The sequence below is a fragment of the Rhinatrema bivittatum genome, chromosome 3 (genome assembly GCF_901001135.1).
Source record: "Rhinatrema bivittatum chromosome 3, aRhiBiv1.1, whole genome shotgun sequence".
Classification (NCBI taxonomy): Eukaryota; Metazoa; Chordata; class Amphibia; order Gymnophiona; family Rhinatrematidae; genus Rhinatrema; species Rhinatrema bivittatum.
The window spans coordinates 150416886-150442341 of NC_042617.1; the positions used below are offsets into that span (position 1 = coordinate 150416886).

Here is a 25456-nt window from a genome sequence, read left to right on the forward strand (position 1 = left end):
TTTAACTAAACCTGAAACATTTGTCAATTTGTTTCACCTTTGACATAGCAGGTAGGGATGTGAATCGTTTTAGGACGATTAAAATTATCGTCCGATAATTTTAATATCGTCTTAAACCGTTATGGAACACAATACAATAGAGATTCTAACGATTTATCGTTATAAATCGTTAGAATCGTGAGCCGGCACACTAAAACACCCCCTAAAACCCACCCCCGACCCTTTAAATTAAATCCCCCACCCTCCCGAACCCCCCCCAAATGAGTTAAATAACCTGCGGGTCCAGCGGCGGTCCGGAACGGCAGCGGTCCGGAACGGGCTCCTGCTCCTGAATCTTGTTGTCTTCAGCCGGCGCCATTTTCCAAAATGGCGCCGAAAAAATGGCGGCGGCCATAGACGAACACGATTGGACGGCAGGAGGTCCTTCCGGACCCCCGCTGGACTTTTGGCAAGTCTCGTGGGGGTCAGGAGGCCCCCCACAAGCTGGCCAAAAGTTCCTGGAGGTCCAGCGGGGGTCAGGGAGCGATTTCCCGCCGCGAATCGTTTTCGTACGGAAAATGGCGCCGGCAACAATACGATTCCCTCCCCCTCCCAGCCGAAATCGATCGTTAAGACGATCGAGGACACGATTCACATCCCTAATAGCAGGTAGGAAGATGCTGTCATACTATTTACAAAGAACTAGAATGCAGTTGGGTCAATGATAGTAATTACTCTTTAAAGGAATGGTGATTCAGGGACTTCCTTGAATGTGTTACTGTATCATTTGCTGAAAATCACTGGACAACATTACAGCACTTTCTTTTTGTTTTTGGGTTGTTTTTTTTAGCTTGAGATGAAACTTGCACATACTGATTTTCACACTTCTGCAATTTCACATTTTGCAATGACAGGTATGGAATGCAGTGTTTGGAGACTGTATCTGAGATTTTTGTTCTCAGGCCAGAGCAGAATTTTGAGAACCCAGCAAAATAAATTTTAAATGGTGTCTGCAGGACCTTGAAAAAAAACTACATATAGGTCTACATTTTCAACTGAAAATTTAATGAAATTTAGGAACATAAAACTTAGGGTCATACATTTAACGCTGTTATTCATTTGCCTAGATTTAGGAACCTATAAAGTGAATTTTAAAAGCCGGAGATGCGCCAAAATCGGGAGATATGTGGATATGTTAGGCCAGCCACATGCAGAGCGGGTTTTAAAAGCCACCCGAGTATGCTCATATCTCCCGGCATGCTCACAAATGAAAAAGGGGCGGGGGCATGGGAAGGGTCAGGGCAAGGCATGGTTGTTCCTGGATTTATGAATGAAACCAGTGCATAAACAATTATGCACAGAAGCGTGATCTCGGGTCCCCTACCGAGTAACTTTACTTCTGCTATGGATGGCATGTAAGTCCTAAAACAGACAATTAGAGGAATATCAGCAGGGTTTTAAGGATCGGGGTTAAGAGAGGAAAAGGAAGGCTATTTAAATAGGGGGGTTAAGAACTCCTACTCCTTAACTGGGTGAACTAGGAATGACGTGGATTAACTGGTAATTGCATCAGTGCACATTTCTATGAAAGTCCCCACACTTATATGGTAGAGGCAGCATTTGCACACACATATACGTGCCCATATAAAACTGTGTGCACATGTTCGTGCATTCAGGCCATTTTATACTATGTGCACGATAGGTTCACTGCTAGTGGTACACCCACAAGTGGCTTCATTCACCCCACTCTGCTCCTTTGACGCTGCCACTCTGCGCTACAGAGAGATGCTGTGAGCTTTCGCATGTGGCTAGATGCTGCCGCTCCTCCAAGCCTTGCCAGCACCAGGTCTTCAGCCTCTGCTTTGCTTTGGTATAGACTTTTGCTCTGCCACAGTCTGGCTCGTGCTAGGACAGCTTGCCTGCTGTTTTCTGCGGGCCTTGGGGTCCTGTCCACGAGGTTGCACCATAGCAAGAGGGGCTCACGCATACACAGTTCCTTACAGTTTGCAGAGGCCATGAGCTCTGTGAACGCGTCTCCACAACAGGTTAGGGGTGTGTATTCGTTCCCTACGAATTGGCAATCTGCAACGTATAGGGCCATATTCGTTGTATTCATGGGGAAGCGAAACATATCGTGATTCCCCACGAATACAATGAATCTTCAACAAATTATTTGTCTGTCTAAAGGAGCCAATTTAAACAAACCTCCTGACCCCCCCCCTAAACTTACCAAAACTCCATGGTGGTCCAGCGGGGGGTCCGGGAGCCATCTACTGCACTCACACCTTCGGCTGCCTGTATTCAAAATGGCGCTGATAGCCTTTGACTTACTATGTCACAGGGGCTACCGATGCCATTGGTCAGCCCCTATCACATGGTAGGAGCCATCCATTGCCATTCATTGTCACATGGTGGGAGCAATGGATGGCTCCTACCATGTGACAGGGGCTGACCAATGGCACCGGTAGACTCTGTGACATAGTAGGTCAAAGGCTATCGGCGCCATTTTGAATACTAGCAGCCAAGGGTGTGAGTGTAGGAGATGGCTCCCAGACCCCCCCTCCCCCCCGCTGGACCACCAGGTAGTTTTGGTAAGTCTTGGGGGGGTCAGGAGGGTGGGGGTTTGTAGTTAATTTAATTTTACCTGGGAAATAAATAATAATTAACGTATAAACATATTGGGGGCCCCCCTTGCTGAATGCAACATATCTGCTCCCCGATGAATACGAATCCCGAATGCAACATATGGCATCCTTCTGCACATCCCTACAACAGGTCATCATTGCCTTCATCATCCAGATGCAAGAGGAAAAAACAGAACTGATGGGTCTCTGCATCAGTTCATGCAACAGGCCCAGCAACAACTCGATCAAATAAAAGACTCATTACAGACCTTGTCCAGGTGTTTAGATTAGGGATGTGAATCATTTTTTGATGATTTAAAAAATTGTCCGATATTTTTTAAATTGTCAAAAATCATTAGAGTGCCCGATAGAATAGAAATTCCCCTGATTTATCGTGAAAAATCGTAAATTGGGGAGGGGGGACGGCGGGAAAACCGGCACACCAAAACAACCCCTAAACCCACCCCGGCCCTTTAAAACTAAACCCTTACCTTCCCCCACCCTCCCGAACCCTCCCAAAACTTTTTACGAGTACCTGGTGGTCTAGTGGAAGCCCCGGGACCGATCTCCCGCTCTCGGGCCATCGGCGCCATTTTGATGCCACTAATAAAAATGGCGCCGATGGCCCGATAAAAAACCCCCCCACCGACCCTTTAAAAATTGACCCCTTAGCTTCCCCCATCCTCCCGACCCCCCCAAAAACATTTTAAAATTGCCTGGTGGTCCAGTGGGGGCACGGGGAGCGATCTCCCGCTCTCAAGCCATCGACTGCCACTAATAAAAATGGCGCCAATGACCCTTTGCCCTTACCATGTGACAGGGTATCCGTGCCATTGGCTGGCTCCTGTCACATGGTAGGAGCACTGGATGGCTGGCGCCATCTTTAAAAATGGCGTGTGCCATGGCCGGCCATCCAGTGCTTCCTAGCAATATGAAATGAAAAAGGAAATTGTCATTGCCATTGCTTATGTTATTAAAAATGAAAGCACATCCCTACTCAGCATGCGTGATTCCTAAGTCTGGCCACTAAGTTTTATGCAGTAGCTGGCATTCTTCCCTCTTATGGCTGTGAATACTGCTTGTGCAGCATCACCAGACCCATCTATTCCAAGAAGCAAAAGCCAGGCCTGGAATTCATATCCAGATTTCCAGTATAGTAGTACACAGCTCTGCCATTGAGCCCTCTCACCAGCCTGTGCTTCTTTTTCTAACAAAAAGCATGGCAACTAATATATTTGGTAGAAAGAGGAGTTTAGTACAATGTAACTATTATAACCAATTTATTTTACCTTAGGGGACAATATTTTAGTTTGACGTAACTGAGTTTTATTGTAAATATATTTATTTTAGATGTTCTACATAAAATGAAATCACTTTCCTTTGTATTTGAAAATTCAGCATCAGATTTATGATTTAGGCAAAAGCAGAGCAAAAATAGTACGAAAAACCTGCAACTAGGTTTGCCTGAATGGTTTCAATATATGCATTATTTACTTAAAGATGTAATTTCCAGCTTTTGAAAGGAAGCAGGAATTCCTGAGAAAATAATCATTCAGGTTACAATTTGTGCCAAAAGCACAGTGGAACTCAATTTAAGAAATGGCAGAAGTCCCATGGTGATCTTTTACAGACATATATATATTTTTTTTTTTGTTGCACAATATTTGTTATGGATTATTTTTTTTCCCCTTCACGAAATTGGAGGAAATTAAATCCTCGCTCAAAGGATGCATTACTTCAAAATTGTGTAAGGAAACTTGACTTGCAGTCTTTTTATGCCTTTTTTTTTTTAACCTGCTTTGGCTCAAGACTGAAACCTTACCTATAATTTGCTTATTTCAAAGTGGAAGGTTCAAAGCTTATGAAGCTTTCCTTGTTATTTCTAACAAAGCTCTTAATGTGAATGCCCATTTGACCTGGATGACAAATTATTTGTTAAAGTGGTGGTCTGAAATAAAATTACCGTGGTCCTGTTTATAGAGGTTTATTTCAATTAGAAGCGTTTTATGGATATGTTTCATTAATTCTTGTGCTGTTCTACATCTTTGGAAACATGAAAGGCTTATCAGCTCTGTTCGGGCAGGGATGATGTCTGAGAATTCAGGAGTTTGTGCCATTAATCTGAGCGGGGGGGATGTAATTAAAGCTGGTGTTAAGATTACAGATGTTTACCACACGTAAAGATCTGTATGAAGTCGGGAATTCGTTCTGCCTGAATCTTTTTTTACTGGGGAAGTGAAGAGAAAGGTAGATGTGCATATTGTCTTTTATTACAGTTTCAAATTTCAAATTTCCCAGTACCGTCCCAAGATACCACACACACACACGAGTCCTGCTACTGTGTCTCTATAGCAACATAGTTGCAATTCTATTTATGTAACTTGAGTCCTTAAGATTAAAGATAGAAAATAAAGTTTTAAAATACTATAATATTTTCCTTGTGTTTTTGTTGCTTTAGTCCTTATGATTTAGAGTGTTTAATTTATCATCCATACTTTTGAGACTTGGAAAACTAGAGATGGGCATGACTGTTTTTTGGTTTTTTTTTTTTATATATATATATATATATATATATATGAAGAGTTTCAAAGTTTAAAATCCAGAAATGATCCAGGCCTGGAAAATCATAGGGAATGTGAACCTTGAATCACTTTGGTAAATTGCTGCATGCAGCCTGGGATTGATAAGAATCTCTCCGCTTCTCAGTCAAGAAAGTATTTTTCTCTATCTTGGTGAATGAGTGGAGGGATTTCCTATAACCTGCATATTTTCATGTTTTCTGGAGAAGTAGGAATGTGGGATTCCATATAATTTGGTCAAAGTGTTAAATTATTAAACCATTATGTTAATTTGCAGTAGCATGCACAATTAGCTTTGTCGGCCCAATTCAGATCCTTTCTGAATTGGGCTGATATAAAGGTGAATTGTAAAAGCCTGGCACATGCATCATTTGGGAGATGCACACACAAATAGAGCTTACATGCCCCCATCCTATTTTCAGAACTCAGAGATGCGAATACATCTCGGGCTGCGCACACATCTCTCTGAGCTTCTAAAAGGGGTGGACAGGGACGTGATCTGGGCAGGGCAAGTGCATTCCAGGACAGGTCCAAGAGATGTGTGCATATGTAACCATGTGTCTGGGCACGTTTCCAGGTTCCCTGCTGCGTACATTTACATCTCCTATGGAGGAAGTGTAAGCCAGAAAAAAAAAAAACAGCTGTTTTGTAGGGGTTTAAAGGGTCTGGGGGAAGTTCAGGCTATTAACACCCCCCCCCCCCCCCGGGTTTGGAGTACCTAGCTCATAACTGAGTGAACTGGTGGATGAACTGGTGAAACTGGCAATGGTAGTGGACGTGCACCCCTTTTAAAATTTCCTGACGTATGAAGTAGAAGTGGCATTTATGTGCCTGGGCATGCACTGATTAACATTAGGTGCATACTGATGTGCACCTACTATATTTTATAACATGCACACATATGTGTGTGCAAGTTCTAAAACCAACAAATCCCAGGATATGCCAGTGCACATGCACTCATTTGTGCTTGCGAACTAGTTTAAAAGTTATCATCCCTATGTAACAGACTGTACTTGAAGTAACAAGTTACTTGGCAAAGACAGCACAGTTCTCATAGTTTCAAACTTTATTAACTTTTATATAGAAAATCATCCTTTAGAGAAGCAAGTGTTGACCTACACAATAGGCTTTCAAGTGTAATAATGTATATTATTACTACCTCTGTCTACCGTGCTGCAAAATGTTCAAATATCATTGCGGGTTTCTGTAACACTATGTAACAAGCAATAACTTGGTTACATATTTGTTGTGGAGACTGATTTGTTTCCATGGAAATGTGTTGCAGGCGTTGGTAATAAATTACTTAGACCATGCAAATTCTTTCTGCTTGGGACTTCCAGATTTGACTATCAGTGGTTTTACATATGGCCTAAAATGGTGCTGCAACAATTTTAAGTATTGAAAAATTACACCACCATATTTCATCTATATTAGCATCTTTTCACTGGATCCCAATTCAATTACACGTCAGCTTTAAGGTCTTGGTGCTGATTCGCAAGGCCTTGAGATCTAAAGCCCCAGAGTCTTTCAGCTCGCTTTTACAAATTTATAGGCTGATTCAAATATTATGATCATCAGGCCAAAATCTTTTTGGATGTGCCATCATTGAAACTCGGGTGCCTATTCTAGATGTGAAAAAAAAACATTTTCAACTGCAGTTCCATTGAAATGAAACTCCATTCCTCAACATCTGAGAGCAGAGGCCTTTTGGCAACCTTTTAAAACATCTTAAACCATTGCATTTTGCTATTTGTTCAGGCTTTGGAGCAGCAGGGTTAGAGTTACTGAGTTTACGGCTGGCCAAGGGTGCTCCATGTTGAGCTTTGGCACAATATTCTTGTGGTACCTGTCATATAACTGTGGCACCAAATTTTCTTTATGATCATGTGGCATGATTGTTATCTGGGCCTGTGCTTCTAGGATTAAGGCAGCTATAACATGCGGAGTACATATTTTGTTATTTTGGTCTATGTATCTGCTTACTTCTACCATGGCTTTTCTTGAACACCAGATATAATTTTGGATATTGCAGTTTAGAAATAAATAGTTGGTTAAATCACAAAAAGTATCATACTGTCCTCATTTAACTTTCTCTTAAATTAGTGAAAAGTACATGCAAATTTGAAATGCAATGGAGGGAGCAAAAAATATCTGAGTAGGATGCATAGAAGTTTTCTCTCTGGTAGGGAGCCTAGTTTGAAGCTGTGATTAAAGCTGCTGGAGAGTGTAGCATTAGCAGACCTTAAGATAATATATTATCACTGTACAAGCTGCTGGGTTGCTGGGCTTAGTGGAAGCAAAGTAGTTAATTAGGTTCAGAACTCCCATGGTGCTGTGTTTCAAGGATATGGAGCTAGAGATTGGTCTTCATTCTTGTGGAAGCATAGAGGAAGACTTCCTTGGAGCTACAGCTCACATATACCTTCCCATTGCTGATGCCAGAGACATGCTTTGCATTCTTAGAGACCTTTGGCATTCATCATTGGTCTTGTGCATTGGTGTAATCTGGCGCCTACTAGAGATGTGCATTCGTTTTTGCCAAATTGGAAAATTTCAACAAAATTGTCCAATTCGGCATGTTTTGGGGAGCCCAAAAGATGATCAGGATTTTCCCATTTTTTCACAAATTCATTTTTCGTATTAGTACACACTAACAGGAGTTAGTGTGCGCTAACTCCCCATTAGTACGCGCTAACTCCCGTTAGAGCGCACTAACAAAAAGTAACAAAAAGTAACAAGATCTAACAGTTTTTGTTAGTGCGCACTAACGGGGAGTTAGCATGCACTAACGGGAGTTAACGCGCACTAATAGGGAGTTAGAGCACACTAACTCAAAAAACAATTTTTTGTGAAAAAAAAAGACCCGAAACGCAAAAAAAATGACATTTCCTGCGGCGGCCAAAAAACGAAGAACAGCACAAACACAAAAAAATGATTCACATCTCTAGCGCCTACTGTATGATTGTGGTTCTAGCAGTGATGGAATTATGATTGTTGTGATAGTGGTGGTTTGGTTGAGAGGTGGCAGAATGGAATGTTGGGCTTGGAGCTTCAGCGACAGTCTGAGTGGCCTTATTTTGGTTTGATCTATGTGCTGTCTGACTTGTCTTAGGGACGGTAACTTTTAAACAGGTGCGAAGGCACACATGTGCGCACATTTTCCGGCACGCGCCCATAGGCTGTCCACATGCACATGTACGCACAATTTGAAGTGGGTGAGTACCTAGCACGCAAATGCTGCTTCTACCACGTAAGTGGGGGGATTTTAATAGACATGCTTGCTGAAACCATTACCAGTTTTCCCAGTTCATTCCCAGTCCACCCAAGTAAGGGATAGGACTTCCAAAGCCTCCTAGTTTAATAGCCTCCCTTCTCCCCTTTTATCTGCAACCTTTAAAACTCTGCCGATCTGCTTGGTTATTTTTAGAGATGTGCATGCTTTTAAAAAAATTTTCGGGCTTCACTTTCAGTAAACCGCAAGAAACTTTGCTTTTTCTGCGGTTCAGGGTTTTTTTTTTGTGGCCTCATGATTTTCAGGTTAGTGCACGCTAACCTGAAAAAGAAATTTTTCCAAAATTTCGGAAAAATTATTTTCGGATTTTGTTGCCCTCGAACCATGCCAAATTAGACAATTTCATTGAAATTGTCTAATTCGGCAAAAACGAATGCACATCTCTAGTTATTTTTGTTGTATCACTTACACATCATTAGGGATGTGAATCGTGTTCCATATCGTCTTAACGATATAAATCGTGTGGCAGGGCAAGAAAATCGTGTTAGGCACGATTTTTTAGTTAAAAAATCGTTAAAAATCGTTTTTTCCGATTAGTGCGCACTAACTGGGAGTTAGTGCGCACTAACTGAAAATGATACAATTTGACACTTTTCAGGTCAGTTAAGGTCAGTTTAGGAATGAATATGTATTCCTATTGGCTGCCCTCTTATTTATTCATGTTACCAAGGTTCCCACTGACAGTATATGGGGGATGGGAAACAGTTGGTAGCTTGACAAAACAAGTAATGTGATCAGTCAATGTGACTAGAACTTGTGCCCTAACCCTGATACCAGGGGTATTGTGATCTTCCTGCACACAGTGCCCTATCCCTATTAATACCAGGAGTGTTGTGATCTTCCTGCACACAGTGCCCTAACCCTGGCACCAGGAGTGTTGTGATCTTCCTGCACACAGTGCCCTAACCCTGACACCAGGGGTGTTGTGATCTTCCTGCACACAGTGCCCTATCCCTATTAATACCAGGAGTGTTGTGATCTTCTTGCACACAGTGCCCTAACCCTGGCACCAGGGGTGTTGTGATCTTCATGTACACAGTGCCCTATCCCTAGTAATACCAGGAGTGTTGTGATCTTCCTGCACACAGTGCCCTAACCCTGGCACCAGGGGTGTTGTGATCTTCCTGCACACAGTGCCCTATCCCTATTAATACCAGGAGTGTTGTGATCTTCCTGCACACAGTGCCCTAACCCTGGCACCAGGGGTGTTGTGATCTTCCTGCACACAGTGCCCTATCCCTATTAATACCAGGAGTGTTGTGATCTTCCTGCACACAGTGCCCTAACCCTGACACCAGGGGTGTTGTGATCTTCCTGCACACAGTGCCCTATCCCTATTAATACCAGGAGTGTTGTGATCTTCTTGCACACAGTGCCCTAACCCTGGCACCAGGGGTGTTGTGATCTTCATGTACACAGTGCCCTATCCCTATTAATACCAGGAGTGTTGTGATCTTCCTGCACGCAGTGCCCTATCCCTAATACCAGGGGTGTTGTGATCTTCCTGCACACAGTGCCCTATTCCTGATACCGGGGGTGTTGTGATCTTCTTGCACACATCCCGGTATCAGGGATAGGGCACTGCATGCAGGAAGATCACAACACCCCTGGTATTAGGGATAGGGCACTGCGTGCAGGAAGATCACAACACTCCTGGTATTAATAGGGATAGGGCACTGCATGCAGGAAGATCACAACACCCCTGGTATCAGGGATAGGGCACTGTGTGCAGGAAGATCACAATACCCCGGAGGAGTGAGGGTCAGGCAGCTCCCCCCTGTCTGTGAAGCCAGCCTCTCACTAGTAATGCAGGGAGGGAGCTGACTCAGACTTCACCATCCTCCCCCCCCCCCCTCACCCACACACCATTCACTGGCTGGGACATGGGGGAAGTCAGGAGTGAGGGTCAGGCAGCTCCCCCCTGTCTGTGAAGCCAGCCTCTCACTAGTAATGCAGGGAGGGAGCTGTCTCAGACTGGTATCAGGGATAGGGCACTGAGTGCAGGAAGATCACAACACCCCTGGTATCAGGAATAGGGCACAGGTTCTAGTCATATTGACTGATCACATTACTTTTTTTGTCAACTACCAACAGTTTCCATTTCCCATCCCCCCAACCATCACCTCAGTTGGAACCTTGGTAACATCAATAGATAAGAGGGCAGCCAGCCAATAGGAATACATATTCATTCCTAACTGACCTTTACTGACCTGGAAAGTGTCAATAATTTGTATCATTTTCTGTTAGTGTTCCTGAGTTTCCATTTCCATTTCCCATTCCCCAACCATCACCTCAGTGGGAACCCTGTTAACATCAATAGATAAGAGGGCAGCCAGCCAATAGGAACACATATTCATTCCTAACTGACCTTTACTGACCTGGAAAGTGTCAATTTGTATCATTTTCAGTTAGTGCGCACTAACTCCCGTTAGTGCGCACTAACACGATTTAACGATTTTTAACGATAAATCGTTAGAATTTCTATTGTATTGTGTTCTATAACGATTTAAGACGATATTAAAATTATCGGACGATAATTTTAATCGTTAAAAAACGATTCACATCCCTACACATCATACATAGCAGAAGAAAAGTTACATATCAGGGGATCTTGGTACGTGTTTGTGCGAATATTTACTCACTAGTCTCAATGTGAAATCCAGGAATGCCCATGCCCCGCCCAGACCATGCCAACACCTCACCCCTTTTTTGAAACATTTTTTTGTGCATGCATCAGGAGATATGCGTGCATCCAGGCGGCTTTTAAAATCTGCTTGGCACGTGCCAGCCTTACATATTTGTGTATCCTCTAATTGATGTGTGTGCTGGGCTTTTAAAATTCATCTGATTGTTTGTATTTTATCCTAAGCTTTATCTGTACTAAATATTGTATTGCGAGTCTGGCTGAAAGGAAACTTGTGTAATCCAGTAGTAAAAATGAGGTAAAAAATTAAAAAAAAAATATTTTACCTGACTCACAAGGCTGGCATTCAGAGTGGTGCTGCTGGAGATTACCTTGGGAGAGCAGTGTCTAGGGCAGTGATGGCCAACCTTTTGAGCTCAGTGTGTCAAAATTCATAAAAAAACCGAGCATAACTCGGGTGGTGTGTCACTTCTAGAAAAATCCATAATTTTGTGATATTTGTAGCTCTAATCAACAAAGTTATAATTTTAATATATATACTGTATTTATTAATAAAGCAAAAACAAATAATTATTTACCTTACCTGCTTAGTGACTTTTTTGTTGCTGAATTTCATTGGCTAAATCTTCAATTGAAGGTTGGTATTTCGTACACTTCAAGTCCAAGCAAGCGTTACAAACTTCATCTGTCAGTCGGTTTCTTTTATTGGCTCCCATTCATGTTCACAACACTCCCTCCCCATCTCCCAGGCATGCACACATTCATTCTCACACACACAGACCCCCAGGCAGGCACCCATGCATTCACACACATACACCCCCAGGCAGAGTCCCATTCATACACATTCACACACTAAAGGTGGACCCCCCCTCTCTTTCTTTTGCCAGCAACCTCAGAACCTCTCTCATTCCTCTGCTGCCACTGTCACTGATGCCGCGTGGCTATTGCGGAGGTGCCGATTGCTGCTACTGACACTGAAGTCCATTCTGCTGCCTCCTCTGTGCAGGCCCCGTGGGCTTCCACTTTCTCCATGCTGATCTCGTACATTGTGAGATCCGTTGAGAAAGTGCTATTCTTGCACATTCCCAAAGAGTACATGTGCCAATCACTAAAAAGTACATTTTTTTTTTTTGCCTTTGCTGTCTGATCTTAGTTTTCTAATTGGTTGGTCACAGGCTTTTTTTTTCACCTTCCCTTTCTTATTTTTTTGCCAATTCCTTTTATATTGTCTTTTTTTCTGTTTCTTTTTTCTCCATCTTCTTCCCTCAAACACACAGTCAGGTTCTTATTCTCACATGCATTTCTCTTTCTCACAAACACAGGCTCTCACTGGCACATGCTCTCTCATACAATCATTCATATACACAGGCTCTCACTGGCACATGCTCTCTCTCATACAATCATTCATACACACAGGTTCTCACTTGCACATGCTCTCTCATACAATCATTCATACACACAGGCTCTCACTGGCACATGCTCTCTCTCATACAATCATTCATACACACAGGTTCTCACTTGCACATGCTCTCTCATACAATCATTCATACACACAGGCTCTCACTGGCACATGCTCTCTCTCATACAATCATTCATACACACAGGCTCTCACTGGCACATGCTCTCTCATACAATCATTCATATACACAGGCTCTCACTGGCACATGCTCTCTCTCTCTCTCTCACACACACACACACACACACACACACAGGCTCTCACATGCTGTCTCTGCAAACATTCAGGTCCTCTCTCTCTCAACTCACCTCATACACGCACTCTACGGGCCCTCAGCCTCTCTCTCACCTCTGGGCCTCCTCTTCGCGGGTCGCCGCAGGATGGGCTCTGCAGCGGCCCTGATCTTCTCGGGCCGCGGAAGCCCTGCTACCGGGCCTCTTCCTCTTCTTGGGCCGCTGCGACTTGGGATTCGCAGCGACCCGCGGCGGCTCCTCCTCTTCTGCACGCGCTGATTCGCTTCCTCCTTCCTGCCCACGCGGCTCCGGCAATGTTTACTTCCGGGGCCGCACAGGCAGGAAGGAGGAGCATCAGCGCGTTGTCTTGAGCCTCATCGCTGCGACGCATGAGCCTCCCTGCGCCCGGGGGCATTGGTGGAGGGTAGGGGGAAACTAAAAAACACATTTAAAGGCTCAGCGCAGCCGATAAAAAAAAAAAAAAATTCCTGATAGTCCTCGAAACGCTGCGTGTGTCAGCCAAAACGGCTCGGCGTGTCACCTCTGACACGCGTGTCATAGGTTAGCCATCACTGGTCTAGGGTTATGTTTTTTCCCCTTGAATTCAGTTTGAGCAGCATTATGGTGCCTCCATAAGTGCTACTGAGGCAGGAGGACCTTTAGCAGTTAAGGGAGAATTGTGCACTCTGATCCAAAGCACTGCAGGTGCAGAGTTGGGGAGGGAAAAGGCCTAGGAGCAGCCCTGTGCTGCTAACATTAAAGCAGGTGACTCATTTGAACAAAGATGGCGATTTAGCCATTTTTTGGCATTTTACTATGTTGGAGCTATTTTCAAGTTTGAGAGAGTACCCGTGCATTCTTCTGGAGAGCTTTTGAAAAGTTATCTGGTTTGAGGGTTGCCCTTGCTAGCTACTCCTTTTTAAAAGCTGATTTGGAGTCTTTGTTTAGAATGTGATTCAAGAATAAAGAAGATTTTTGGTTGCAGCTAAAGAAACTGAACATTTATCACATATTTTAGATATGTGAAGAGTAGGGATGTGCAGAGGGATGCCATACAATGCATTCGAGATTAGTATTTGTCGGGGGGCAGATACGTTGCATTCGGCAAGGGGGGTCCCCGATACGTATATGTGTAAATTCTTATTCGTTTCCCGGCTAAAATTGAATTAAGTACAACCCCCACCCTCCTGCCCCCCCAAGACTTACCAAAACTCCCTGGTGGTCCAGCAGGGGGTCCGGAAGCCATCTCCTGCACTCACACTCTCGGCTGCCGGTATTCAAAATGGCGCCGATAGCCTTTGACCTTCTATATCACAGGGGCTACCGGTGCCATTGGTCAGCCCCTGTCAAATGGTAGGAGCAATGGATGGCCGGTGCCATCTTGTGCTCCTACCATGTGACAGGGGCTGACCAATGTCACCGGTAGCCCCTGTGACATAGTGAGGGCAAAGGCTATCGGCGCCATTTTTATTACTGGCAGCCGACGGCCCGAGTGCAGGAGATTGCTTCCAGATCCTCGCTGGACAACCAGGGACTTTTGGCAAGCCTTGGGGGACCCTCCTGACCCCCACAAGCCCCTGTCACATGGTAGGAGCAAAAGATGGCGCCGGCCATCCATTGCTCCTACCATGTGACAGGGGCTGACCAATGGCACCGGTAGCCCCTGTGATATAGTAGGTTAAAGGCTATAGGTGCCATTTTGAATACTGGCAGCCGAGGGTGTGAGTGCAGGAGATGGCTCCCGGAGCCCCGCTGGACTACCAGGAAGGTTTGGTAAGTTTTGGGGGGGTCAAGAGGGTGGGGGGTTCTTTAAATTTTCTCCTTTAGATGGTCGAATAATTTGGAGAAGATTAATTGTATTCGTGGGGAATCACGATACGTTTCACTTCCCCACGAATACAACAAATATGGCCCTATACGTTGCGGATTACAAATACGTAGGAAACGAATGCACACCCCTAGTGAAGAGTAGCACAGTTGTTTTGGTCATACTTCCTTTAAAAAGTTAGCACATAAGCGTGAGATTTGTTGTGGGACATTTTTATGCTCTCAGAAAAATACGCTGAGGTAGATCTTTAAAAAGTACGCTGGATTTTATAAGATACACACGTAGCCACGCGTATCTTATAAAATCCGGGGTCAGCGCGCGCAAGGCTGCGCAAAATCGGCAGCCTGCGTGAGCCGAGCCATGCAGCCTGCCTCCGTTCCCTCCGAGGCTGCTCCAAAATCGGAGCGGCCTCAGATGAAACTTTCCTTCCGCGTCCCCCCACCTTCCCCTTCCTTCCCCTACCTATCCTACCCCCCAGCCCTACCTAAATCTTCCCCCCTACCTTTGTTGGGCAAGTTACGCCTGCTTGAAGCAGGCGTAACTTGCGCATGCTGCCTCGCATCCCCCGGCACAAGCCGCAGTGCCGGGGGACTTGGGTCCGCCCTCCCGGCCCGCCCCCGAACCGTCGACATGACCCCCGGACCCGCCCCGGACCGCCCCCTGACCCCAGACATGCCCTCCGGACACGCCCCCTCCCATCCCTTTTACGAAGACCGGGACTTACACGCATCCCGGGGCTTTGCGCTCACTGGCGGCATATGCAAAATAGGCACGCGAGTGCCCTGCGCACGTAAATCCGGGAGGATTTACGCACACAGGGCTTTTAAAATCTAGCCCATTCTGTATTTATTTTTGTGAAGATTGGTACTGTTGAGAATATATTCACCTTTGGGAGAGTGAAGAATTTTTCTGGGTAAGTGTTTTCTTCTGCACAGATCCACTTTTCATTTTGTAACCCTGAAGAAGCTTTTTGATAATGAAAAATGGGTATGTTTTTTGAAAATAGATTTAAATTATGTTCAACTTGTGGTGTACATGTGTATCTTTTGTCCTGTGTTGTGGTTTCTGTGATTGGATGGTAAGAATGATTTTTAAATTATCAATGATGATCAAGACATTGTATTAAATAGGTGGATATATTTTGTTAAAGTTATTAATGTTTTACAGGTGAATTTATAAGACTGTCGATTGGCAAATCCAGGAGATATGCAAATATGTTGGGCCAGCATGCACCAAGCGGATTTTAAAAGCCACCTGGATGCACGAGTCTCTCCTGATATACGCATAAAAGAAAAGTTAAAAAATGGACAGGATGTAAGAGTGGTCTGGGTGGGGCATGGGCGTTCCTGGATTTCACATTGAAATTAGCACGTAAATACTTATGCGCACAGGTACGCGCTATTGTCCCCTACCGTGTAACTTTACTTCTGCTATGGATGGCATGCAATTTATAAAATAAAGACAAACAGACTGATCGGTGGGCTTTTAAAGGTTTTGGCTAACAGGGGAGAAGGGAGGCTATTAAACTAAGGAGGTATGAAACTCCTATTCCTTAGGCAAATTGGGAACGAACTAGGAAAAATGGAAATGGCGTCAGCACACATGCTTTTTAAAATTCCCCCCTTACTCAGTAGATGCGACATTTGTGCACATAGGAGCACATCCACTTAAAATTATGGGGTGGATTTTAAAAGTGTTACGCGAAAACCCGCTCCTGCGCGTGCCTAGCCTATTTTGCATAGGCCCGGTGATGCGCGCAAGCCCCGGGACGCACGTATGTCCCGGGGCTTGAAAAAAGGGGCGGGGAGTGGGCAGGGTTGGGCTGTCCGGGGGTGGGACGGGGGCGGGACTGAGGCCTACTGCACAGCGGCTGGGCAGGGGATCACGCACCGGCACTTGGCTGGCGCTCGCAACCTATGCCTGCCCAGAGGCAGGCACAGCTTATTTAAAAAAGGTGAGGGGGGGGTTAGAAAGGGCTTGGTGGCGGGTTAGGTAGGGGAAGGGAGGAGAAGGTGGTGGGTGGAAGGAACAGGGAAAGCCATCGGAGCGCCCTTAGGGCTCGGTACGCACAAGGTGCACAAGTATGCACCTTCTTGCGCGCCGACCCCGATTTTATAACATGCGTGCGCGGCTGCACGTGCATGTTATTAAATCGGGCGTGGATACTAAAATCTGGCCCTATGTGCACATGCATGCACATTGAAGTTATTTTATAACATGCGTGCATATGCACGTATGTTATAAAATGGCCATGTCCTTAGGTTCAGGCTCCCAAAATTCCGTGCTCTCACCCACTAAAAATGTGTTCAATGAACTATCTTATTTTAATTTATATTACCAATCAGTTTTGATAAAATATATTGAAGAAAGAGGTAAGTTTCATATTACTGGTGCATGCCTCCACGGCCTTGCGCCCTTCTCGTGGTCTAATCATTAACTTGCCTCCTTCCTCCTTTTGTAATTTTTGTGTGTTTTATAAATAATTTTAATATAGTATTTATGTCAAAAAAAAATTTTTAAATCAAAAAGATTTTTAAATCAATTATAATCTCCACTTTGCATAATCGGGGTAAAGCAACTTATATTTTTTCTGTTGCTTTCAATGTCATCTTGACTTTCATTGAATAACTTAGGTTCAGGCTGACATATGTGCACTCATGAACGCTTGTGCGCCTGTTTAGATTTTACCATCTTTGAATTTTTCTTATTTAATTATATTGTGTGACTCTATCATTTGATACTTATAAATATTAAAGCAGGTGGCAGGCTGAAGTATAGCTGCGGGAAAAGTGCTGACTCCTGTGGTGCTGGAAAGGGAGGGCTGCGGCTGCTGCAGGTTGCTTTTGTTTTGCAGCGGCAGCCTTGGGGAAGCTGCTGCTCCTATGGCCATTTTAGCATCCAGGTGTCCTAGGCAAACCCTGGCATTCAAAAGTAGTGCAGGCCATGCTTCTCGAAAGGCTGTTGATCCCACAACTTTGCCATAATTAAATACAAGTTTAAAACGAATAAAAAAACATAAAGCCTGAGGTAAGAAGGGCCAGGGAAGGGCCCATAAAAGTTTGAAGTCCCAGAAGCTATCCCAGCATTGTTAATTATGAAATCATTAAAAATGACCAATTGAAATAAAATAAGAAGATGGGGGGGGAGGGGGGCATTATCAGGGAGCATGCCGATCTACTATTTCAACTATTATCAGTCCATGGTAGATAAAAAGTTAAATATTTGTTGTTTATGTTTTAATTCTTTTTTTATTAACCTATGTTTTTCCAAAAAATCTCCTACAAAAATATTCAACAATTCTCACTTTGCCATTATTTTAGTAAGGACAAACCCCTAATTATTTATTTATTTAGATTTGTATGTTCCGTAGGTACTCTTATTGGATGGAAAAGGAAAACCTCAGACAGATATCTGCAAAGTCAAAGACTTTGACAGTAATTAGCAACAAGCTTGTGGACAAGCTGCCATCATGGGAAAAAAAACCCTTTCATTCTCTCAACCAGACTTATAATTAACTTCTTCAAAGTCTGTAAAATCCCCATCAGATTGACACCATAGTTCTTACACCATCATAATTTTTTTGTTATTCTGCAGTCCTTGTTGTAATGTCCCAGCAATGTTTATCTTATCAAGCAGGCATTAGTATAATTTAATGAAACCCAGAGTAGCATAAATATTCACTTAAAATTGCAGCAACAGTACTTATCTTGTAAAGAAAAGGCAGACATGGCCATGTCTCACTGCCACATTAGCACTGCATCAGGGCATTCTTGTTAGCAAAGTTATCCATGGTATCATGCATCTGGTGATTTATCAAAATAAATTAACATTAGTATAGGGAGTAAGAATGTTCAAGTGAGCTATTATTATCTTTAAAATTTCAAAAATAAATATTTTTAATACTAAATTTGGAATAAAATATAGTTAACATGAGAGTTAAATCCAACAAAATCTTTGTAGAACATCTTTAAAACACTTTACTAACTTTATGAGTGAAAAATAATTTTAAAAAATTAAATTTGTAACAAAATTTGGAAGCTGTTGTATTTACTGATTTAGTCCAAATCATTGGGAATGATTTGAACAGCGCTGAACAACATTCCAAACACTTTGGAAAGGTCAAGCAAAGTTATCTCTATTGTAACCAAGCTGATTTATGGCAGACAAATAGAGGCCAGTGGAATAACACCTAAACTGTACCCTGGGATGCTTCCCTGGAGTTTATATAGAGACATTTTAAATAGGATTAAAGACATCCCATAGGGATTGAAATACCTATGTAGGGCATAGGCACTATAGTAAGGCTTTGCGCGCGTCGCCAGCGGCCCCGCTCCGTCCTCCGGTCCCGGGGGCTGGTCCGGAGGCCTCGACCACGCCCCCAGGACGGTGCCACGCCCCCGGACCCACCCCCGAAATGCCGCAGCACACCCCCGAAATGCCGCGTAGTTTCGGGAACGCCCCTGGACACGCCCCCTCCCGCCCCTTTTCGAAAGCCCCGGGACTTACGCGCATTCCGGGCTTTACGCGCGCCGGCGGCCTATGCAAAATAGGTGCACAAAATCCGCCCCTTAGAGAATAGCCACTGCCATTAGCAATGGTAACATGGAATAGACTTAGGGGTAGATTTTAAATACTTGCGCGATCGCGTACTTTTGTTCGTGCACCAGGCGCGAACAAAAGTACACTGGATTTTATAAGATACGTGCGTAGCCGCGCGTATCTTATAAAATCCGGGGTCGGCGCGCACAAGGGGGTGCACATTTGTGCAACCTGCGCGCGCCGAGCCCAGCGCGCGCTGCCTGTTCCCACCGAGGCCGCTCCGATTTCAGAGCGGCCTCGGAGGGAACTTTCCTTTGCCCTCCCCCCACCTTCCCCTCCCTTCCCCTACCTAACCCACCCCCCTGGCCCTATCTAACCCCCCCGGAAGGATTTACGCGCGCGGGCCTTTTAAAATCCACCCCTTAGTTTTTAGGTACTTGCCAGGTTCTTATGGCCTGGATTGGCCACTGTTGGAAACAGGATGCTGGGCTTGATGGACCCTTGGTCTGACCCAGTATAGCATTTTCTTATGTTCTTATGGAGAATTCACCAAAGATAACATAATTTTGACTGCATAAATCTTGTATTATATTTATAGTGTGCTGTAACATTTACAACCCGCTCATTCCGGTTATGTCGCTGTTCACTGTAATTTCCAAAATAATCATTATAGAAAAAAAAAACAACAAAAAACACTACAAGTAATTCACAATTCCTTTCTTTCTGAGTTTTGGATTATGCATTATTGGAAATGCTATCACTATATAGACTGACTGTGACACTCTGTTATTTCATGCTAGTATTGTTAGGGGTAAACATACATTTAATTCTAGATTTTCTGATAGCCTATGGATCATTGCCTCATAAAATCACTACCAAATGAAGCCTCAACACCACTAAACAGGTCTGTTGGCACTCAAGAGTGCTCTACATGTCTCTCGAGGAGAAGAACTTATACCTCAGAGAAGAAAAATATTTTTCAAATTTGCAAGAAATATTCTACAATGTAAGAAACTTTTTTCTCTACTTAAATGAATGGCAAATCTTTGAAAAATTCCTTGGATATGATTTGTTCTGAACTGATTAGATTAGAGACAAAAGTTGAGGTGATCTCTTCTGAAGATGGAGTGATGGAAGTTCAAATTGGGTTAATGGAAAAAAGGGTAGAAGATCAAAATAGTTGTTTCCTTTCACTAGAAGGTAAAATTCAAAATTCTGCTTGAAGGGAAAAGATTTGTTTCATACGCATGTGGAACATAAATAAATAAATAAAATTAAATCAAAGTTAAGTGATTGCCAAACTAGGCAGAAAGCATATGAGGCAAGACGAGCCTTTAAAACCTGAGACGTCACCAAATAAGGGAGAAGCAGCAGTTATATGAGAAAATGGCAAAGGGCCACTGTTCAGGCTGATATGGGACTTAGGGCTCATGATGATCTCACGAATGCAGGGCAGCATTTGATACATAGCTGTAGTGCAGATAGCTGTGAAACTACAGTGGAAAGATAGCATACACTGGAGGAGGAGGAGATCAGGCTAGGATGACTTATATCATGCCCAGTTAGCAGCTGACCAGCTATGGAAAAGCTAAAAGAAGAGGAGAATGCAAATCTACTGAAGCAGCTTCCCTAAACCTAATCAAACAGAGACAGAAAGCATCAGCAAGTAATCAATCCCACCCCAGAAGCCATGACACAAACAAGAAGTGGGAACTAGTTTGATAACCAGCACACTTAATGAAACTATGAGCAAATCTAGCAGGCCATAGAGGGTAGGTGAGAAAGCTTTGCCTTGTCAGGAAGAGGAAGCAACAACGATTCAAAATGTACATTCATTTTGAAACATGAAAAATACAGCAAAATAGGCTATTTTGTATTGCTTCAAAATGTAGAGAAAAACTTTACCAATTAAATTCATATCTGTTTTACTTTATTTTCAATTTCAGCATGCCTGATTTGAATTTAGTGCTTGCTAAAATGGAAAACAAACAAAAAAACAAAAAGAAAATTGGAACATCTCTGGAAACAAAACAAAAATAATCAGCATGAGCATACTTATCAAACCATAGCTGAAGAGAAGGCAGAAGACAGACCGTAACTTTCATACCGGCGCTCGGGCGCACATGGGTGCTCATTTGTCAACCAGGGAAGCGGCAATTTTATAACATATGCTTGCACATTATAAAGTTGTCTTGCTGCGCACACATGTGTGCTAAATTTAATCTAATCTAATCATGTGCTCGCAAATCACATGTGTGCTAAATTTAATCTAATCTAATCATGTGCTCGCAAATCACGCTTCTACTGCGTAAGTGAGGGTGTTTTAAAAGGGACGCACACTGACGACATTGCCTGTTTTACAAGTTCAATCCCAGTTCACCTAGTTAAGAGAAAAGTCCTCCAAACCCCCATAATTTTATAGCTAGTGCTCCCCTTAAGTAGCCTCGAAAATTTAAACCCCTGCAGACCTGCCTAGTTTTCTTACTTTTCTTACTTGCACGGCATCTGTAGCAGAATTATTTTCACATCAGGGGGCCTCGGCACGAGCCGGAACACATAAGTATTTATCCGCAAATTTCTGATTCTACTCCCAAAATGCCCATTAGGGGTGTGCATTCGTTTCCTATGTATTTGTAATCCGCAACGTATAGAGCCATATTCGTTGTATTCAAGGGGAAGTGAAACGTATCGCAATTCCCCACGAATACAATCAATCTTCGCCATATTATTCGGCCGTCTAAAGAGGCGAATTTAAACAAACCCTCCCACCCCCCTGACCCCCCCAAGACTTAGCAAAACTCCCTGGTGGTCGAGCCATCTCCTGCACTCACACCCTCGGCTGCCAATATTCAAAATGGCGCCAATAGCCTTTGACCTTCTATGTCACAGGGGCTACCGGTGCCATTGCTCAGCCCCTGTCACATGGTAGGAGCAATGGATGGCCGGTGCCATCTTGTGGTAGGAGCAACCTGGTGCGTACAAATCTACGCCCGATTTTATAACATGCGCACGCAGCCGCGCGCATGTTATAAAATCCAGGGTTGGCGCACGCAGGGGGGTGCACCAAGCCCTAGGGGAGCCCCAATGGCTTTCCTCGTTCCCTCCGAGGCCGCTCCAAAATCGGGCAGGGGTAACTTGCACATGCCGGCCAAGTGTCAGCGCGCGAACCCAGGCACAGCCGCTATGCCGGAGGCTTCGGTCCCGCCCCTGGACCGCACTGGCACCCCGCCCCTGCCCCCTTCCCGCCCCTTCTTCAAAACCCTGGGACATACGCATGTCCCGGGGCTTGCTCGTGTCACCAAGCCTATGCAAAATAGGCTCGGCAAGCGCAAGGACAGGTTTTCGGGGTTACGTACTTAAGTTACGCGTGTAACCCTTTGAAAATCTGCCCCAAAGGATTCTACTTCAAAAATAACATAAAGCAATTGTGTTTCTTGTTTTTGTTTTGTATAAGAAAGAGGGATACTAATCTGCAGGATTTGTTTTGCTGTGCTTCAGAGAGAGATATAATAACTGCAGGAATCCTACAGTGAAAGGAACCTGCAGTATGTGACACCAGTTGTAGGTGGTAATAGGTTAACATAGCCGAAGCATGAGTTCCAGGCTATGAGTAATCATCACTAGTTTTAACAAAGATATAGTACTAATAGCTAAAAAACAGACCATCTCTTCTGAAACAATATACTTTGCCTAAGACTGGCAATATCAGTTTGCTGCATGAAGTGGCTAATTAAGAAAATGAGCAGTGTTATCATAATTTAAGATTTGTTAACTTTGGATACTTCACAATTCACAAGTTAATTTAAAAGATGACATCTGTAATTATTTAAAAGACATCTTCTCTTCTACTGTTTGTTACAGGGATTTTTTTTTTATTTGCCTTCTAAATCTAAAGAGCCAAACACTAAATTTGTTTATCATGTTCTCAAATGGTAGTTGTTAATATGAAAAAATGTGACTTTAAAATATAATTTATTGATTAAACTTGTGTTTAAATCTGATCCAGACTGCCTAATATGTCTGGTTCAAATACGTCAAGATGTCTTATAAGAAGGATATAAGATCTTGGTCTTCCCAGTGGTATCAAAAGCTACACAAAACACTCAGGAGATTTATATTAATGATTTAAATGTTGCATTTCATTTATTAAATCCTTGTAAAAGCGAAGAATGGATAATGGGTAAACAGATTTATGTTGATCCAGATCAGCTTAGATTACATTTGCCTTATAAAATATTCTCTTCAGTTCTAGATATGAAGAATTCTTGTTAGATTCTGATTTAGAGAAATTGATAAAGTTAATAATTTTGAATTTGACATGGCTTTTGTCTCAAGGAATTTGTTAATTATTTCATCTTTTTTTTTTTTTTATCTCTGTGGAAATTTTGCAGTTCTCTATTTTCTTGGAAAGGAAATGGCTTCTAAAGTGTGACATGCATTCATATAAACATATCTACATATCTATATCTATTCTGTACCTATCTGTATTTAAAAATCTTCATATTTCTTCTATTTGTATATTATTATTAATGTTATTAATATTGTTATCTTTCTGACTAGTTTGATTCCCCACAAACAAGTGGACTGTAATGCAAGTATTATAAAATTATAATATTGTGTATTCCTTTATAGGGATGTGCATTTGTTTGATACAAATGGATAAAATGCAATGAATGAGTCCATTTTTGTTTTACTCGTGGACCTCTGGAAAGAATGGAGGGTGCCCTTGAATTTAAATGAACATTTTTACCTCATTTGTTTAGGTTTCCCATTCAAATCTATGGCCCATTGAAGTCTATGGCTGTGTAAACACCCTTGGGCACAAAACTATTTTGGGCACCATAATGTGGGTAGCCAGGTGGAAATGATGTTGAGGTTTCCAAATTAGAAGATGGTATGGAATTAGTTTTAACACCCAGAGTATCTTCACCAGAAAATAAATAAAAATAGAAAAATGATCTTAGAGGCAGCTCTGTAATCAAATTAAAGGATCTTATTTTGCTGGCAAATAGATGATGTTTCAGGCTCTTCATTTCTGAAAACAAGTGTAATTATTGTGCAAAAAACTTTCAATAATGTCATTAATTTCAATGAGAAATGATTTTGCTTTTGATGCACAAAACAATTTTGTGTATGTGACTCTTGCTTGAATTCTTAAATGCATTGTTTTGAATAGAATCCGGTTCCTGTACAAGGATTACTCCTTACCAAGATACATTCCAAGTTACTATCAGATAAGCATTTCTCTTATTCAGTACTTCCCAATGAGAACAAATGTTGAATTCTTAACTTTAATTCAAGAAATCTGATTCTTTATGTTAACTTATTATAACAGGCTCTTCAGGATTTGCTGGAATCCTCAGTTTTCCCTTCAGGTAAGTAGGAACCTGGTTTAACTCAATGACTACGACCTCTTGTTTGTCCATTTGTGTTATTTTATTAGTACAAGTACCAAAATTGCATCACAGTTCATTGGTGCACACTTACCTTTGATTGATTTATACATTTTGAGAGCACAGCTTATGAACACTGGGTAGAGAGCACTGACACAGGAACCATGTGAAGTTTTGTTGGCTTATGATTGGAGAATAATTTATACAGCTTGCTACTGCAGACTGGACCTGGATTACCACTCTTGAACAAGAAATCTCAGAATACAGGGGTTCACTTAGGGGTACATTTTAAAAGACGTACTTTTGTTTGCGCATCAGGCGCGAACAAAAGTACGCTGGATTTTATAAGATACGTGCGTAGCTGCGCGTATCTTATAAAATCCGGGGTTGGCGTGCGCAAAGGGGTGCACATTTGTGCAACTTGTGCGCGCCGAGCCCTGCGCGCGCTGCCCGTTCCTTCCACCCCCTCGCACCTTCCCCTCCCTTCCCCTACCTAACCCACCGTCCCAGCCCTATCTAGACCCCTCCCCTACCTTTATCTGAAAAGTTACTACTGCCTCCGGGCAGTAGTAACTTATGTGCGCCAGCACGGCAGGCCCTGACACAGGCCACTGTGTTGGGGCACTCAGCCACGCCCCCAGACCACCCACACGCCCCCGAACATGCCCCCGATTCGAAATCATGCCCCCTGGACACGCCCCCAACCGCCCCTTTTTGCAAGCCCCAGGACTTACGCGCATCCCAGGGCTTGCACGCGCCACTGAGCCTATGCAAAATAGGCTCGGCACACGCAGGGGGGGTTTAAAAGGGTTAAGCGCGTACCTTATGCGCGTAACCCTTTTAAAATCCGGCCCCCACTATGCTAACTCAAACCAAATTAATAATAAAG

The 25456-nt window shown here is 43.3% G+C and overlaps 1 long non-coding RNA gene across 1 annotated transcript in view; it reads left to right on the forward strand.

Annotated features, from left to right (window-relative positions):
• The window catches only part of LOC115088708, a 121367-nt gene that overhangs the window by 24201 nt on the left and 71710 nt on the right, over nucleotides 1-25456 (forward strand). Inside the window, exon 2 of the long non-coding RNA XR_003855829.1 lies at nucleotides 24510-24549. This is a non-coding gene — a long non-coding RNA (uncharacterized LOC115088708). The remainder of the gene's footprint in view (nucleotides 1-24509; nucleotides 24550-25456) is intronic.